Source organism: Crocodylus porosus, unplaced genomic scaffold, assembly GCF_001723895.1.
Source record: "Crocodylus porosus isolate Cpor-Errol unplaced genomic scaffold, CroPor_comp1, whole genome shotgun sequence".
NCBI classification, from domain to species: Eukaryota; Metazoa; Chordata; order Crocodylia; family Crocodylidae; genus Crocodylus; species Crocodylus porosus.
Window position 1 is genome coordinate 39,035,710 of NW_017728886.1, and position 12,538 is coordinate 39,048,247.

Here is a 12,538-nt window from a genome sequence, read left to right on the forward strand (position 1 = left end):
GCACCACTTCTCTTGGAAGTTGGTTCCAGATCCTAGCTGCCCTGACCGTAAAGTAGTGCCTCCTGATATCTAGCCTAAATCTACCCTCTGCCAGCTTGTGACCGTTATTCCTGGTCATTCCTGGTAGTGCTCGGGGAAACAGGGACTCCCCCAGTGCCTGCTAGTCCCCTCTGACTATTTGCAACAGGCTACTAGATCTCCCCTCAGCTTTCTCTTGTGGAAGTATTGCACACTAAAAGACTCCAAGGCCACCTATGTTTAAAAAAGAACAAATGCTATACCGGGGGAAAGAAAGCATGAATTTGCAACTTGGTTATTCCAATTACTAAGTATAGGTGACTGAAAAAAATGTAAATCTTTCTCCATCTAAATTAACGTTATAACAATATTTATATTACATAAAATGTCAGTAATTGGTACTAATTATGTAACTGTCATTTTTCAGGTTTTGTTCATTAAATAAATTAAGCGTTATTTTGATAAAATATAATTTAAAGATTATTAAGTGTAGTGCTGTTCTGTCTAGTGATTTAAAATTGTGTGTGTGGGGGGGTGTTGATTTTTTTTCCCCAATGCTGAGGACCTGAGTATGATAGTTTCCCAATCAGTGAAGATGTGATAATAGATTTTCATCCAGCATTGGTCATTTGTCTAGTTTCATTTCTAAAGCCTTGAGTCTACCAATCAGAACTGGATGGATATATGTAACCTTTTGCCATTATTTGTTGCTGCCTGTCATTCAAGCAACCTATTGGTCTAGATTACTTAATCTGAAATGCTGAAACATCAGTTTAAGCATCTTGTTTCTATCTCATGTCCTTTGAATAATAATAATGTTGATACTAATGCAGTGACTTTGCTGGGAATTGCATCTGTTTCAGCAAATGAAAATTAATCACTGTCTCTTACCTTCTACATAATGGATGACATAAAGCACAAGTAATAAGCTCATATGATATATTTGCCGAATCCCAAGTGTGGATAAGAATATTTCCAGAAATATGTCCCTTTCTCTTTTCCTTGTTGACAAATAATACAAGAAAGACATGGTAGAGTATATGGTGCCTACTAGACTTTGACAACAAGTAGGCTGTACAGGAGGGATAGGGCAGGGAGGAAAGGTGGGGGCATGGTGCTCTACATTAAGGAGGAATATATATCCTCGTCAATTAGCAAAGAATTAGAGGAGGGGCACTCTGAAGTGCTCTGGGTTAGAATACAAGGCAGTCGAGGGGAAAGAGATTTAATGGTGGGCGCCTACTATAGACCACCCAACCAAAGGGAAGAGCTAGAATTCTTAAGTCAGCTTATGGAAGTAGTTAGGTCAAAGGATGTGTTCATCATGGGTGACCTGAACTTTCCAGACAGGTCTGGGAAGAGCAATCAGTCAGGTCTGACCGCTCACGTAGGTTCCTAACCAGAATGCAGGACCTCCATCTAACCCAGGAGGTGCATAGCCTCACCAGGGGAGATTCCTTGTTGGACCTGGTGCTGGCCACCAGCAATGACCTGGTGAGGGGGCTGCAGGTGCTCGACCACCTGGGTGACAGCAATCATCACCTGCTGGAATTCACCATCCAGGGCCAGGTGGCAAAGGCCTGCAGCAAGGCAGCAGCCCTAGATTTTAGGAGGGCGGACTTCAGTGAGCTAAGGAGAATAGTCGGGGAAGCACTAAGGTCCCAGAGGGGAGGGGAGCCAGGTGTCCAAAAAAAGTGGTCACTCCTTAAGGAGACGATCCTCCAAGCCCACGGGGGCTTTTGTGCCCTCCTGCCCCCTTTGATCCCAACATAGATCAAAGGGGGCAGGAGGGCGCAAAAGCTCCTGTGGCTCACCAAAAGCATCTGGGAGTGTCTCCTAGCTAAAAGGGAGGCGTACAACCAATGGAAGGGAGGAGCCATCACCAGGGAGGATTATACTGTGGTTGTTTGGGGATGCAGAGGGGCAGTCAGGAAGGCCAAGGTGGAGATAGAATTGGGACTAGATTCCCGGATTAAGGACAGCAAGAAGTCCTTTTTTAAATACATAGGGGGCAAAAAGAAGGTACGGGTAATGTGGGGCCCTGCAGGACGCGCTAGGAAATTTGGCCATCACACCAAATGGCAGGGGGTCGGACTTGATGATCTGCTCAGGTCCCTTCTGACCCTACTAACTATGAAACTATATCACTGGTATCAGTAAGTTATAAGAACCTGAATGGAACAGAATGAAATGCAACAGCAGTAGAAGATCTGAAATCCCTGGATATTAGTTGTGATACTGTTACTGAGTTAGAAAGAATAACCCTGGACTGAAAATGTCCCTTTGTTTTACGTAAGTTATGGTGAGACTTAATTCTTACAGATAACAGTCAAGTTCTAAATAGTTTATTAGCTAATTTTAAAAGTTTAAAAAAAGCAAATCTTGTGCTTTGCAAGGCAGAAATAATATTTAAAATCTGGGAACAAATTAAAATATGAGCAGTCTGTGAGCACTCTGAGGAGAATAATGCCATAAGGAAGTAGAGATTCATAAAAAGAAATCAGGTTAAGTGAACTTGGTTTTTGTCAGGATAATATAGACAGAAAGGGTGAATAAGGATGTATCTCTTGACTTCAGCAAGATATAACATCACTCTACAATGTTAAAGGGCACGTCTACATGTGCATTAAAGTGCCGTTACTAGTGCACATTAAATATAGGCTCTCCAATATGAGGTACTAAATAAATGTATATTAAGTTGCGCTAATGTACATTAGCGCAAGTGCATGCTTTTTAGGTAATGCTTAATGTACAGTAGCCTGTCCTACTGCACATCAGCATATTAGCATGGTTTTTTACAATGCTTCTTTAATGTGCAGTAGAATAAACTACTGCGCCTTAAAGTGCACATGTAGACATGGCCACAATCTACTATTTTAATGTCATAGATATGACTTGTCTACATCCACAGACAGCATATTCTTGTCAATTTGATGTTTGGAGGCTTTAAACCAGTTGTAGAAGTTCTGTTCTCTGGGTACCAGTATAAGGAAAATCTAAAATGAAAGGTTCTAGTCGGAAACGTCCCTTTTTTGTTGATTTCTATACATTTCTGTCTGGTTAGATATTGTTCATGAGTAGTATGTCACTACAATACCACCTTACTCAATATTTTTCCTTGCCTTCTGTGTCATTCTGGGATCAAATGACAATCTGGTGTAAATCCACTGAAGTGGATGTATTTATAGGAAGGAAACATTTGATATGTACCTGTTTCCCCACAAAACTATTATATTATTGTAATTGTCCTCTTACTGATATCCTCCACATTTATACTACAGCATTTGGTTTATTGGGAACCTGAGAGGTTGCCATTCTCCTCAGGCTTTGGTGAACACATGGGACACAGGCCCAGGCATTCTGTGGCTTCCATGCTATGAAGACTGAGAAAGCATCTCTGAAAAATAAAAGGAGGTCTCTGATGATGCATACCAAAGTTTAAAAGTGTGTGTTTGTCAAAAAGTCACACTTACAGAAACAAAGCTTCTCCCCCCACCTGTTCTTCCCCTCCCCCTCCACTGCTGGCCTTACCCCCCCTTGTGGTGTCCCTGACCCCCTGCACCACTGCTGCTGCCACCCTAGGCTGCTGTGGTGGACCGGCTTCTCCCCTACCTCGGGCCTGCTTTTTCCCTCCCCCACACTGCTGGCCTTACCCCCCCTTGTGGTGTCCCTGACCCCCTGCACCACTGCTGCTGCCACCCTAGGCTGCTGTGGTGGACCGGCTTCTCCCCTACCTCGGGCCTGCTTTTTCCCTCCCCCACACTGCTGGCCTTACCCCCCCTTGCGGTGTCCTGCCCCCGACCCCCTGTGCTGCTGCCACCTCCAAGGAGCTTTGCTCCCCCGTTCCATTCACTCCATTGCTGCCACCTCCAGGGAGCAGGGGGATCTCGCTCCCCTGCTCCATTCCATGACCCCACTATCATGGCAGCACTTCAATGTACCACCACCTCTTGTCCGAATGCCGTATTCACATTCTGATTGTTTTTTTCCATCAGCCAATCTGAGTGTGAATAAAGCATTATGGACAGACAGACAGACAAAGGCTTTTATAATATTAAAATTTTTACCAATAAATCATGTTTTTGAAGCTAAGTGAGAGTTTTATTTACTTGTTTTACATATAGTAACCCTAAAATGCAAGGTCTAGAAGTTCAGGGAAGGCTATAAAGTTCTGAAGGACCAAAGTCTGGTCTGTGTTTCTGTTAGAGTTAAGGTGAACATTAAAAGAGGGAAGTGTAATAGTGGGCATTTATACATGAGATGCTACGCCATTGTAGTAACAAGCTATGGTGACATAGTTTTCACTATGGTGATGTAGCGTTGGTGGGCACTACCTGTAATGCCGCTGCTACTGCACAGTAGCAATGAGCTACTCAGTAACTTGTTGCTCAGTAGCTCATTGTTACTGCACAGTAGGGTTGAAAATGACCCATGCACCAGTGGGATGGTGCATTACTGGTGGGTACTGTGCAGTCATTTAGCACTTAGTACTTACCAGAGGAGGTGCCTATTCAGCATTTTATTCTTTTAGCTGAACTATGCTTGCACTTTCATGTTTCTTTTCTTTTATTTCTTTTAAAGGGGCAGGCATTTATTTCGTATTATTTTGCACTTTCTGCGAACATACATTATCACAGAAGAAATAATCAGCAGTTAAAACAAAAAGCTCAGTATTATCCATGTTAATTTCCAACAAGGATGCCATTTCTCTTGCACCATGAATGTTCTGAAGAGCATATATCATATGATATATTTCAGCAAATCTCAGGCTTTTAGAGTGGGGGGAGCAGGTGCTTGAGACCTACCTTCACTGAGGTCCACCAGTTCCCTTCGATAGGGGAGGAGGAAGGTGGCAGCCAATATCAAAGTGAGGGGAAGGAGAGAAGGTGGGGATAGAGGAAGTGAGTTTTCCTCTGGTAAGCATCTCCCACCATAGGGGAGGGAGTACCTCAAGTGCCTGCCCAGAGGAGGAGGGAGGACAGTGGAGGGAAGGAGGGAGAGAGTGAGTAGCACCTGCTGTAGGGAGGACTGAGGGCCCCTGATCAGAGGGCCAGGGCTAGTCACTTTAAGGCTTGAAATTGAGCATTTACCACTCAAATTTGATTTGTTCACGTACTAAATATTTAAGTCACATTTAACCACATTATGTCCAGTTACTTGGCTGTTGCCAAGTCCAATTACTTGAAAATGAAGGCAGCAAGGTGGTGAAAATTGTTAAAGAGTAGAACCTTCTTTAAAGTCTGTCAGTTCAGGGCAACAAATTTGAAACCAAATCCAGAGAGTGATAGTCCTCCATCTCCACTCATTTTGAGTACAGAGAAGAAACAGGGCAGATCTGACCATCCAGATAATAAATCTAGATGAAGATCAAGGGAGGGAGGAGTTTGGGAGCCAAATGGAGAGCCGGTTGAATTGTTTCTCTATGCTACAAATGGAAGACAGACATCAGACTGGACAATGCTGGCGCAAGGATATATGCTATACTTACGCTTAATTGTAGCCTTAACCCAATGTTTCTCAACCTCATTAGACTCAAGTCGCCTCTCAGAAAATATTAGTTCTTACTTTATTTTTCTGTATTAATTGTAGATCATTTCTCTGTTGCAAAGAATTCAAAAAGACCATGACAGATCAGAATGTTTTTCATCCAATGGATTCCTATTTGGAATTTCTGGACTTATTTTGTGAATCATGTAAGTTGTTGCATATCTAACAGTGCTGATACTGTGCAGCACCCTTAAAAGGATCACGTGGCATCCCAGGGTGCCACAACACCCCAACTGAGAAATCTTCCTTATCCTTACTAACCACCACAAAGCTGCTGCTCACAGAACCAGAGAAAAACAAGACTAGGCAGAAGGGGAAGCCAGTCTGTTGCAGAGCCCTACCATACTCTTTGCTAAGAGAAGTATTAAGAGATGCAGCAGACTGTAAAATGGCTATCACTAGGTATAGGCACATGTTGCTGCTTGTATCTCTGTGGAGTAAGCAGCAAAAGATTCCTCAATTCACTACACCTCTTTTCCCTCCTCTCCTCTATAATTCCTTTAGTTTCTGTTCCTTTCTCCCTTTCTAGCAATAATCATGAGGCAGCCAGGAAGCACATCCTCCCTCCACAAGTGTGCTTGTCTCTGCTGATCATGCTTGAGCAAATTAAGTTAGGGGAAGGAAGGGCACTCAGAAAATAAGGGAAGGGGAGAGATGAATATTTCAGCAGCAGCTGGTTAGGGATGATTGAATGAGGAGGCAAGATGTTGGATCCAGACCCCAGATGGCCTTAAATCTACACATAATCCCCGTGAGTGATAATTAAACCTATTCTTCAGTCCAATAATATGGCAATGGAAAAGTAGGGAATGTTTAGCTGTTTTGGTTTTTTTTACATATAAATGTTATTTTGTCTATTTTAGTCTAATTTGGTTAAATGTTTATTAATGCATAACTGCACTTGATTGAGTCATGCTAGAGAGAGAAGCCATAATCAGTTTTTCATGGTTATATGCCACAGACTGAAATATCCTTTTAACAACACATGCTTCTGGCTGGTTATTTGTGCCTTTCTGTCTTAGCTATGGTATCTGTACTGTCCTTTATTTTTTCCCCACGTATTTTTTTTCCTAGAATGATATACGTGGATGATGTATTTTGATATAAAATCAGAACACTGAAGACTTCTTCACCAACAAGCAGCTTGTTCCCTTCTTGTTTGAAGAAGCGGAAACTCCTGAATGCAGACGTATTTGTTTGATAACATATTTCCTGTCTTTACGTACAGTTAAAAAGATCTGCTGCCCTTGCAATAGCTAGCTATTTTTTATTTTGACTCAATAATTCCTTTCAGAATGCATGCATTATGGTCACAGTCTGAGACTACTCATTTTCATTTTATCTTCCCTATAACCTTACATCATTTCAGCCCCAATAAATCAACTGTGTATAGTTTCCTTTAAATTCCTGGAAAAGTAGCAATCTGAGTGCCCTGCTGTAGTAGAGTTCTTATGCTACAATTTGCGGTGTGGAGAAGAGCAAAGAGAAAAGGAAAAAGCTGTAAAGGACATTAAAAACTATGGAAATGAGGAATGGAGAATAAGCATCATGCTCTTTTCTTCTGAAGCATGTGAATACAGCACTGCATGGTTCAGGCCCCATAACTCTTAAGGAGAACCTAGAAGTAGGTGATCTCCTGGCTTCTTTCCTAAAGTCAGCTGAAACATCTGTGCCATTGTGAACAGTGTTAGCTTTCTGTTGCTGCCATGGAGGTTTAGAGAACACCTGAAATATAGGACTAGCCTTCTGTGTGATTATCCCTTGCACCCGTGAAGACAGAACTTGTTTTCTCGCATCTTCAGCCTCAGGTGGGGTTCAGAGGCCGTCCCCATTCTGCAAGACGATAAAGTTTTCCTGTGTATAAGGGAGCAAACTCCACCCTTTGAACCTCCCTGACTCTGAAGCCCTGTCAAGCTCAGACATAGCATGATTTGAGCTTTATGGAATGGTCTGTAACACATAAAGAACAAAGAGATGTTTGTGTTGTGTTTTGTTGAACATGTTGTACTGTGTTTTGCCATGTTATAATGCCTTATTTCATATCTCTGGCAACTTCAAAGCTGGCACACTAATTGTGCTAAATTCTAGTAATATTTGAAGAATACTTTAGACATGTTTGTGCCTTCATACAAATAAGGATGAACAGTTATCACTGTAGTTTGGGTATATGTTTTTTTTGGCAGTATATCTTTTACAATTTTGTGACTCCTGAACAGTTAGCTTATAAATTGCACTGGGCGTGTTAGGGAGTTTGTTTCATAGATTCCTAGATTGTAAGGCTGAAAGGGACATTGGAAGATCATTGGGTCCATCCCCCTGCACCAGGCAGCAAAGGCAACTGGGGTCCTCTTAAAGATTTCCAGGGTAGGCGATTGCACCACCTCTGGAGGGAGCTTATTCCACAGTCTGGATACTAACTTTGAAGAAGTTTTTCCTAATGTTGAGCCTGAAATGGTCTTCCAGGAGTTTGTGACTATTACCCCTGGTTTTCCCCAAGTTGTTCACCAAGCCCTTGATGTACTCCCCTGATGTAGCGGTAAGCTGCTACCAAGTTCCCTCTCAGCCTTCTCTTTTTCAGGCTGAAAAGTCCCAGGTCCTTCAGCCTTTCCTTGTATGGCTTGCCGTGCAAGTCTCTGATCATACAGGTGGCCTTCCTCTGGACTCTCTCAGGCTTTACCATGGTCTTGTTAAAGTGTGACATCCAGAACTGGATGCAGTACTCCAGTTGGGGTTTCACCAATGCTGAGTAGAGCAGAAAACTTACTTCCTTGATTTTGATGAAGATGCACCGATGGATACATGCCAGAGTATTATTTGCTCTGCTGGCAACAGCGTTGCACTGCCGGCTTATAGTCATATAGTGGTCTATTATTACCCCCAAGTCCCTTTCGGTCATGGTGCTGGTCAGTTTGGTGCCACCAATCCTGTAGGTGTGTAGGGGGTTCTTTGTCCCCAGATGGAGCACTTAACATTTCTCAATGTTGAACTTTACCTGGTTCTGACTCGCCCAACATGCCAGCTTGTCTAGATCCACCTGTATTTGTAGCATATCTTCAAGCGTGACCACACTTCCCATAACTGAAATATAATGGAAATATAATGTGGATAGCAATCTTTGAAGATACTGAGCACTCTTCTGAGGCACCAAAGAGCCTTGACTTTAGTGGAAGTTGAAGGTATCAAGAAAGTTGTAGGACAGATTTTCTTGAAAAGAAAGTAGCAGCATGTATATATCTGTGATCCAGGACTTATTTTTCATAGAGCTTAAAAGTATTGTTTTTACTGATAATCCCTCCATTTACAGTTTCTGGCAAATAGCTTTTATTCTCCAAGCATTAACATTTCCAAATGCCTTTCTTCCTGTTCCCAGTAAGAATATTGCCCTTTATTTCCATGGGACATATGAGGAGGCCCTTAGTCACAGTTGTGCTTACTAGACAAAGACCCATATTAGAGGCAGCGCAGAACTATATCCCTCAAGAGGAATCTTTAAATATGTTCCAGAATTCTGAGGCTTATAGGAAGTATGTGCCTGATCTTACATTTCATAAGCAATACTGTACAAACTTCACCCTGTGGCCAAGCAGATACCAAGCACTTGTGAGATTCTAATGGAGAGAGGTCCTTTTGTCTAGATTCACAGATTCACAGAAGTTTAGGGTTGGAAGGGACCTTGTGAAATCATTGGGCCCACCCCCCCTGCTCTAGGCAGGAAAGACTTCTGGGGTTAGATAACCCCAGGAAGGTGAGCATCTAGTCTCCTTTTGAAGATCTCTGGGGTAGGTGTCTACACCACCCCTGCTGGGAGTCTATTCCAGAATCTGGTCATACAAACCATGAAGAAGTTTGTAGTCGTCATGGTTCATGATTTCAATTGATCTTCATCTTCATGGGTTCATGATTTCAGATGATTTCAATTGGTGCTTGCTCCAGCTTTGGAGAGGTTCAGCTGCCCATCCTCTGCAATAATCAGAAGGGAACTGCTCTTTCATTGTGAGTGAATTACACTCCCTCATTTCATTCCTTCACTCTTTGTTCACTCCATTTTCATCCACACTAGAAGTACTGGAAAGAAGAGATGCTTAGTGTACCCTATTCTACCTTTCATATCTGTGAAAAAGCCAACTGTAGTCTGGCACTTTGCATGTAAGGTAAAATGAAGCTATGATTTTTTTAGTACTTCATTGAGGTCTCTAATCAGAATGTCTGTTATTTAAGCTTTAGTTTATCCTCAAACAAGTTATTGAATGGTATGATGATTTCTCCTTCCTTGCTCTCACTACTGAAAGTAATCATAGAATAGAAAAGTAGAGCAAGAAGGGCCTCATGAGGTCATCTAGTCCCGTGCCCAGCTCAAGGCAGAATCATCCCTCACTAAACCATCCCAATCAAGTGTCTGTCTCTTGTCAGTTCCAAGGGTGGAGAGTCCACAACCTCTCTAGGTAGCCTGTCCAACACTAAACCACCTTCGTGGTGGGAATGATCATCCTTATATCCAACCTAAATTTCCTTTGTTGCAGTTTGAGACTCTTGCTCCTAATCTTGTCCCTTATGGCACCGGAGAGCAGTCTATCTTCATCCTCTCTATAACCACCATTCAGGTACTTGAAGACTACTGCCAAATCCTCCTTCAGTGTTCTCTTCTCCAATCTAAATAATCCTAGTTCTTTCAGCCTTTTCTGAAAAAGCTAGGTTTTCCAGGTCTGAAATTATTTCTGTCACTCTTCATTGGATTCTCTCTAATCTGTCCACATATTTCTTGAAGTGTGGGGCTGAAAACTGGACAAAATACTCCAGATGAGGCCTCAACAGCGATGAAAGATCACTTCCTTTGGTGTGGTAGCCTGATAGGTGTGCTGTAGGAATCCCTTGTAGAGAGGTCCTGTGGCACACAATTAGCAAATAAATGTTTTCCCCTATAAGGCAGAGTATGACAAGGGGCTAGGGTATCTGTTTGCTCACAACTTGTGCCGCCATTCAGTTTTTTGTGGTGGCACATGGAGAACATCTGTACTCTGAGAGAATCCATCAGGAGGCATCTCTCTCACTGCAAGCATTCCCTGCCTGGTTGTCCATGTTGTCCAGATTGTTGTCTCCACAAAACCAGACCAGGACCTAGGTGGAAGCTTCAGCAGTCAGTGGCTCTTCTTGGACAAAACCCCCTAGGTACAGGCAGAGGAGAGAGAGCTGTGGCAGTATCCTTTGCATTGTTATATTCTCCAGCCTTCTTGCTGATTCTTCTACTAGCTCCTTCTTCCTCTTCTGTGCTACCTCATACAAAATGTTTTCTTCTTCCTTTGGTGCTCTGACACAGCAGGCTTACATTGAAGGAAAGATAAAAAAACAAACAAAAAACCCCACAGGTGGGACAAACTCCCCTTTGGAGTCTCTGTCCTTGTACACACAGCTGTTAACTTCTGAACTTATTGCCCTCCTCTCTGCTCACTGCCCGTTCAAGGAGACATTCAAACTACCCTGTCTCAGGTCTTTATTTTTAAAAAGGGGAAAAAGTTTCCCTAAATCACAGTGGTACAGCGGTGCTGAGGATAAGCTGTCTTCATGTTGATAAGGGGGACCGTGCAAGTACCCAGACAGGGAATATTTCATTCTGCAAGCCATGATCTGAAGAAGTGATGGCCAACTTCTTGGCAAGTGTGCCACAAATTAAGTCCAAAGTATGAGTAAAGCCAGCACTGTTTACCACTAAAACCGAATCCTGTCTTTGGGACATAACAGTACTGAATTTGGTGGCACCTACCCTTACAGCATCCACAGGACCCAATTCTCAACCCAACACCAACCCCTGACTCCTCTTTCCTCCTCCCAGCTGTTGCTCTGATGCCCTTCCCCTCCCTGACTGCTTCTCCTTCCTCCTCCCAGCTGCTGTTCTTTCTGTTTTTTGCCTCCCTGAGTGCTGCCCCGATATTCGTTGCTGGTGCCCCTTTAACTTGGCACCCGGATCCCACATGCTAAACACTGCCTTTGTCAGTTGTGGCGTGTGTGCCATGGGTTGGCCACCACAGGTCTGACGTATACATATAACCAGTATTGTAACTGAGGGGTGATAACTGGGGCAGCAGTCCTGTGTGCTGCCTTTGGCAGCTGGACACACTTACACAGCAGGAGCCAGCACTACCCCATGGCTCACAATTGCTCTGGGTGCAGAGCTACCCTGCTACACCTCTGTGTATAATACATGAGTTAAACAGAATCCTTTTTTAAAAAATATAGCAACACTGGCTCCAACAGTACACCGTTATAGGTGGGATGCAGAGGAAGGAAGGAGGAAATTATCCTTAATGTCCCAGCTGCACTTGAGAAGCAGGTTTTTATGGCAGTTGAAAGTTGGGGGGGGGTGTTATTTATTTTTGGTTTTTTAAAAGATTTTTCCCCCTCAGGGGAATCTGGTAGGTGTTCTTTCACAGCAGGCACTGGAGCTGATTGTTTTTCTTTGAACTGTTTTTTATTAGTGAGAGTTGGTGAGTTACAGATAATCCAAGAGACTGTTTATATTGTCTGTTGCACTTGGACCGTAACTACTCTGTTATCTCAGCTGTTCCCTCCACAACCAATTGGGTCACTGAAACCCTCTTCCAAAGAAAGCAGATGATTTTTTTTTAACAAGGACCAGTTCCCATTTCCCCAAAACACTGTTAAGTGTTCATTTGTTAAATGTCTCTGACACTTGCAGCACAGTACAAAAAATACTGAGATCTCTAACCCTGGAGAATATTGACACACCTCTGAAGTGCTGCTTGGCACATCACCAGGGAATACACATGAGGGATCTTTTTAGTGGGAAAAAAAATTGCATTTTTGCATCATAGTTTCATAGATTCATAGTTTGTAGGGTTGGAAGGGACCTGAGCAGATCATCTAGTCCGACCCCCTGTCATGGCAGGAAAGAATACTGGGGTCAAACGACCCCAGCAAGATGTTCATCTAACCTCCTCTTAAAGATCCCCAGGGTAGG

General features: G+C 43.0%; 1 long non-coding RNA gene across 1 annotated transcript in view; it reads left to right on the forward strand.

Moving 5' to 3' along the window:
* LOC109320667 overlaps positions 1-2,751 on the forward strand; it is a 15,902-nt gene extending 13,151 nt beyond the window's left edge. Inside the window, exon 3 of the long non-coding RNA XR_002103842.1 lies at positions 2,627-2,751. This is a non-coding gene — a long non-coding RNA (uncharacterized LOC109320667). The remainder of the gene's footprint in view (positions 1-2,626) is intronic.
* Positions 2,752-12,538: the final 9,787 nt, after the last annotated feature.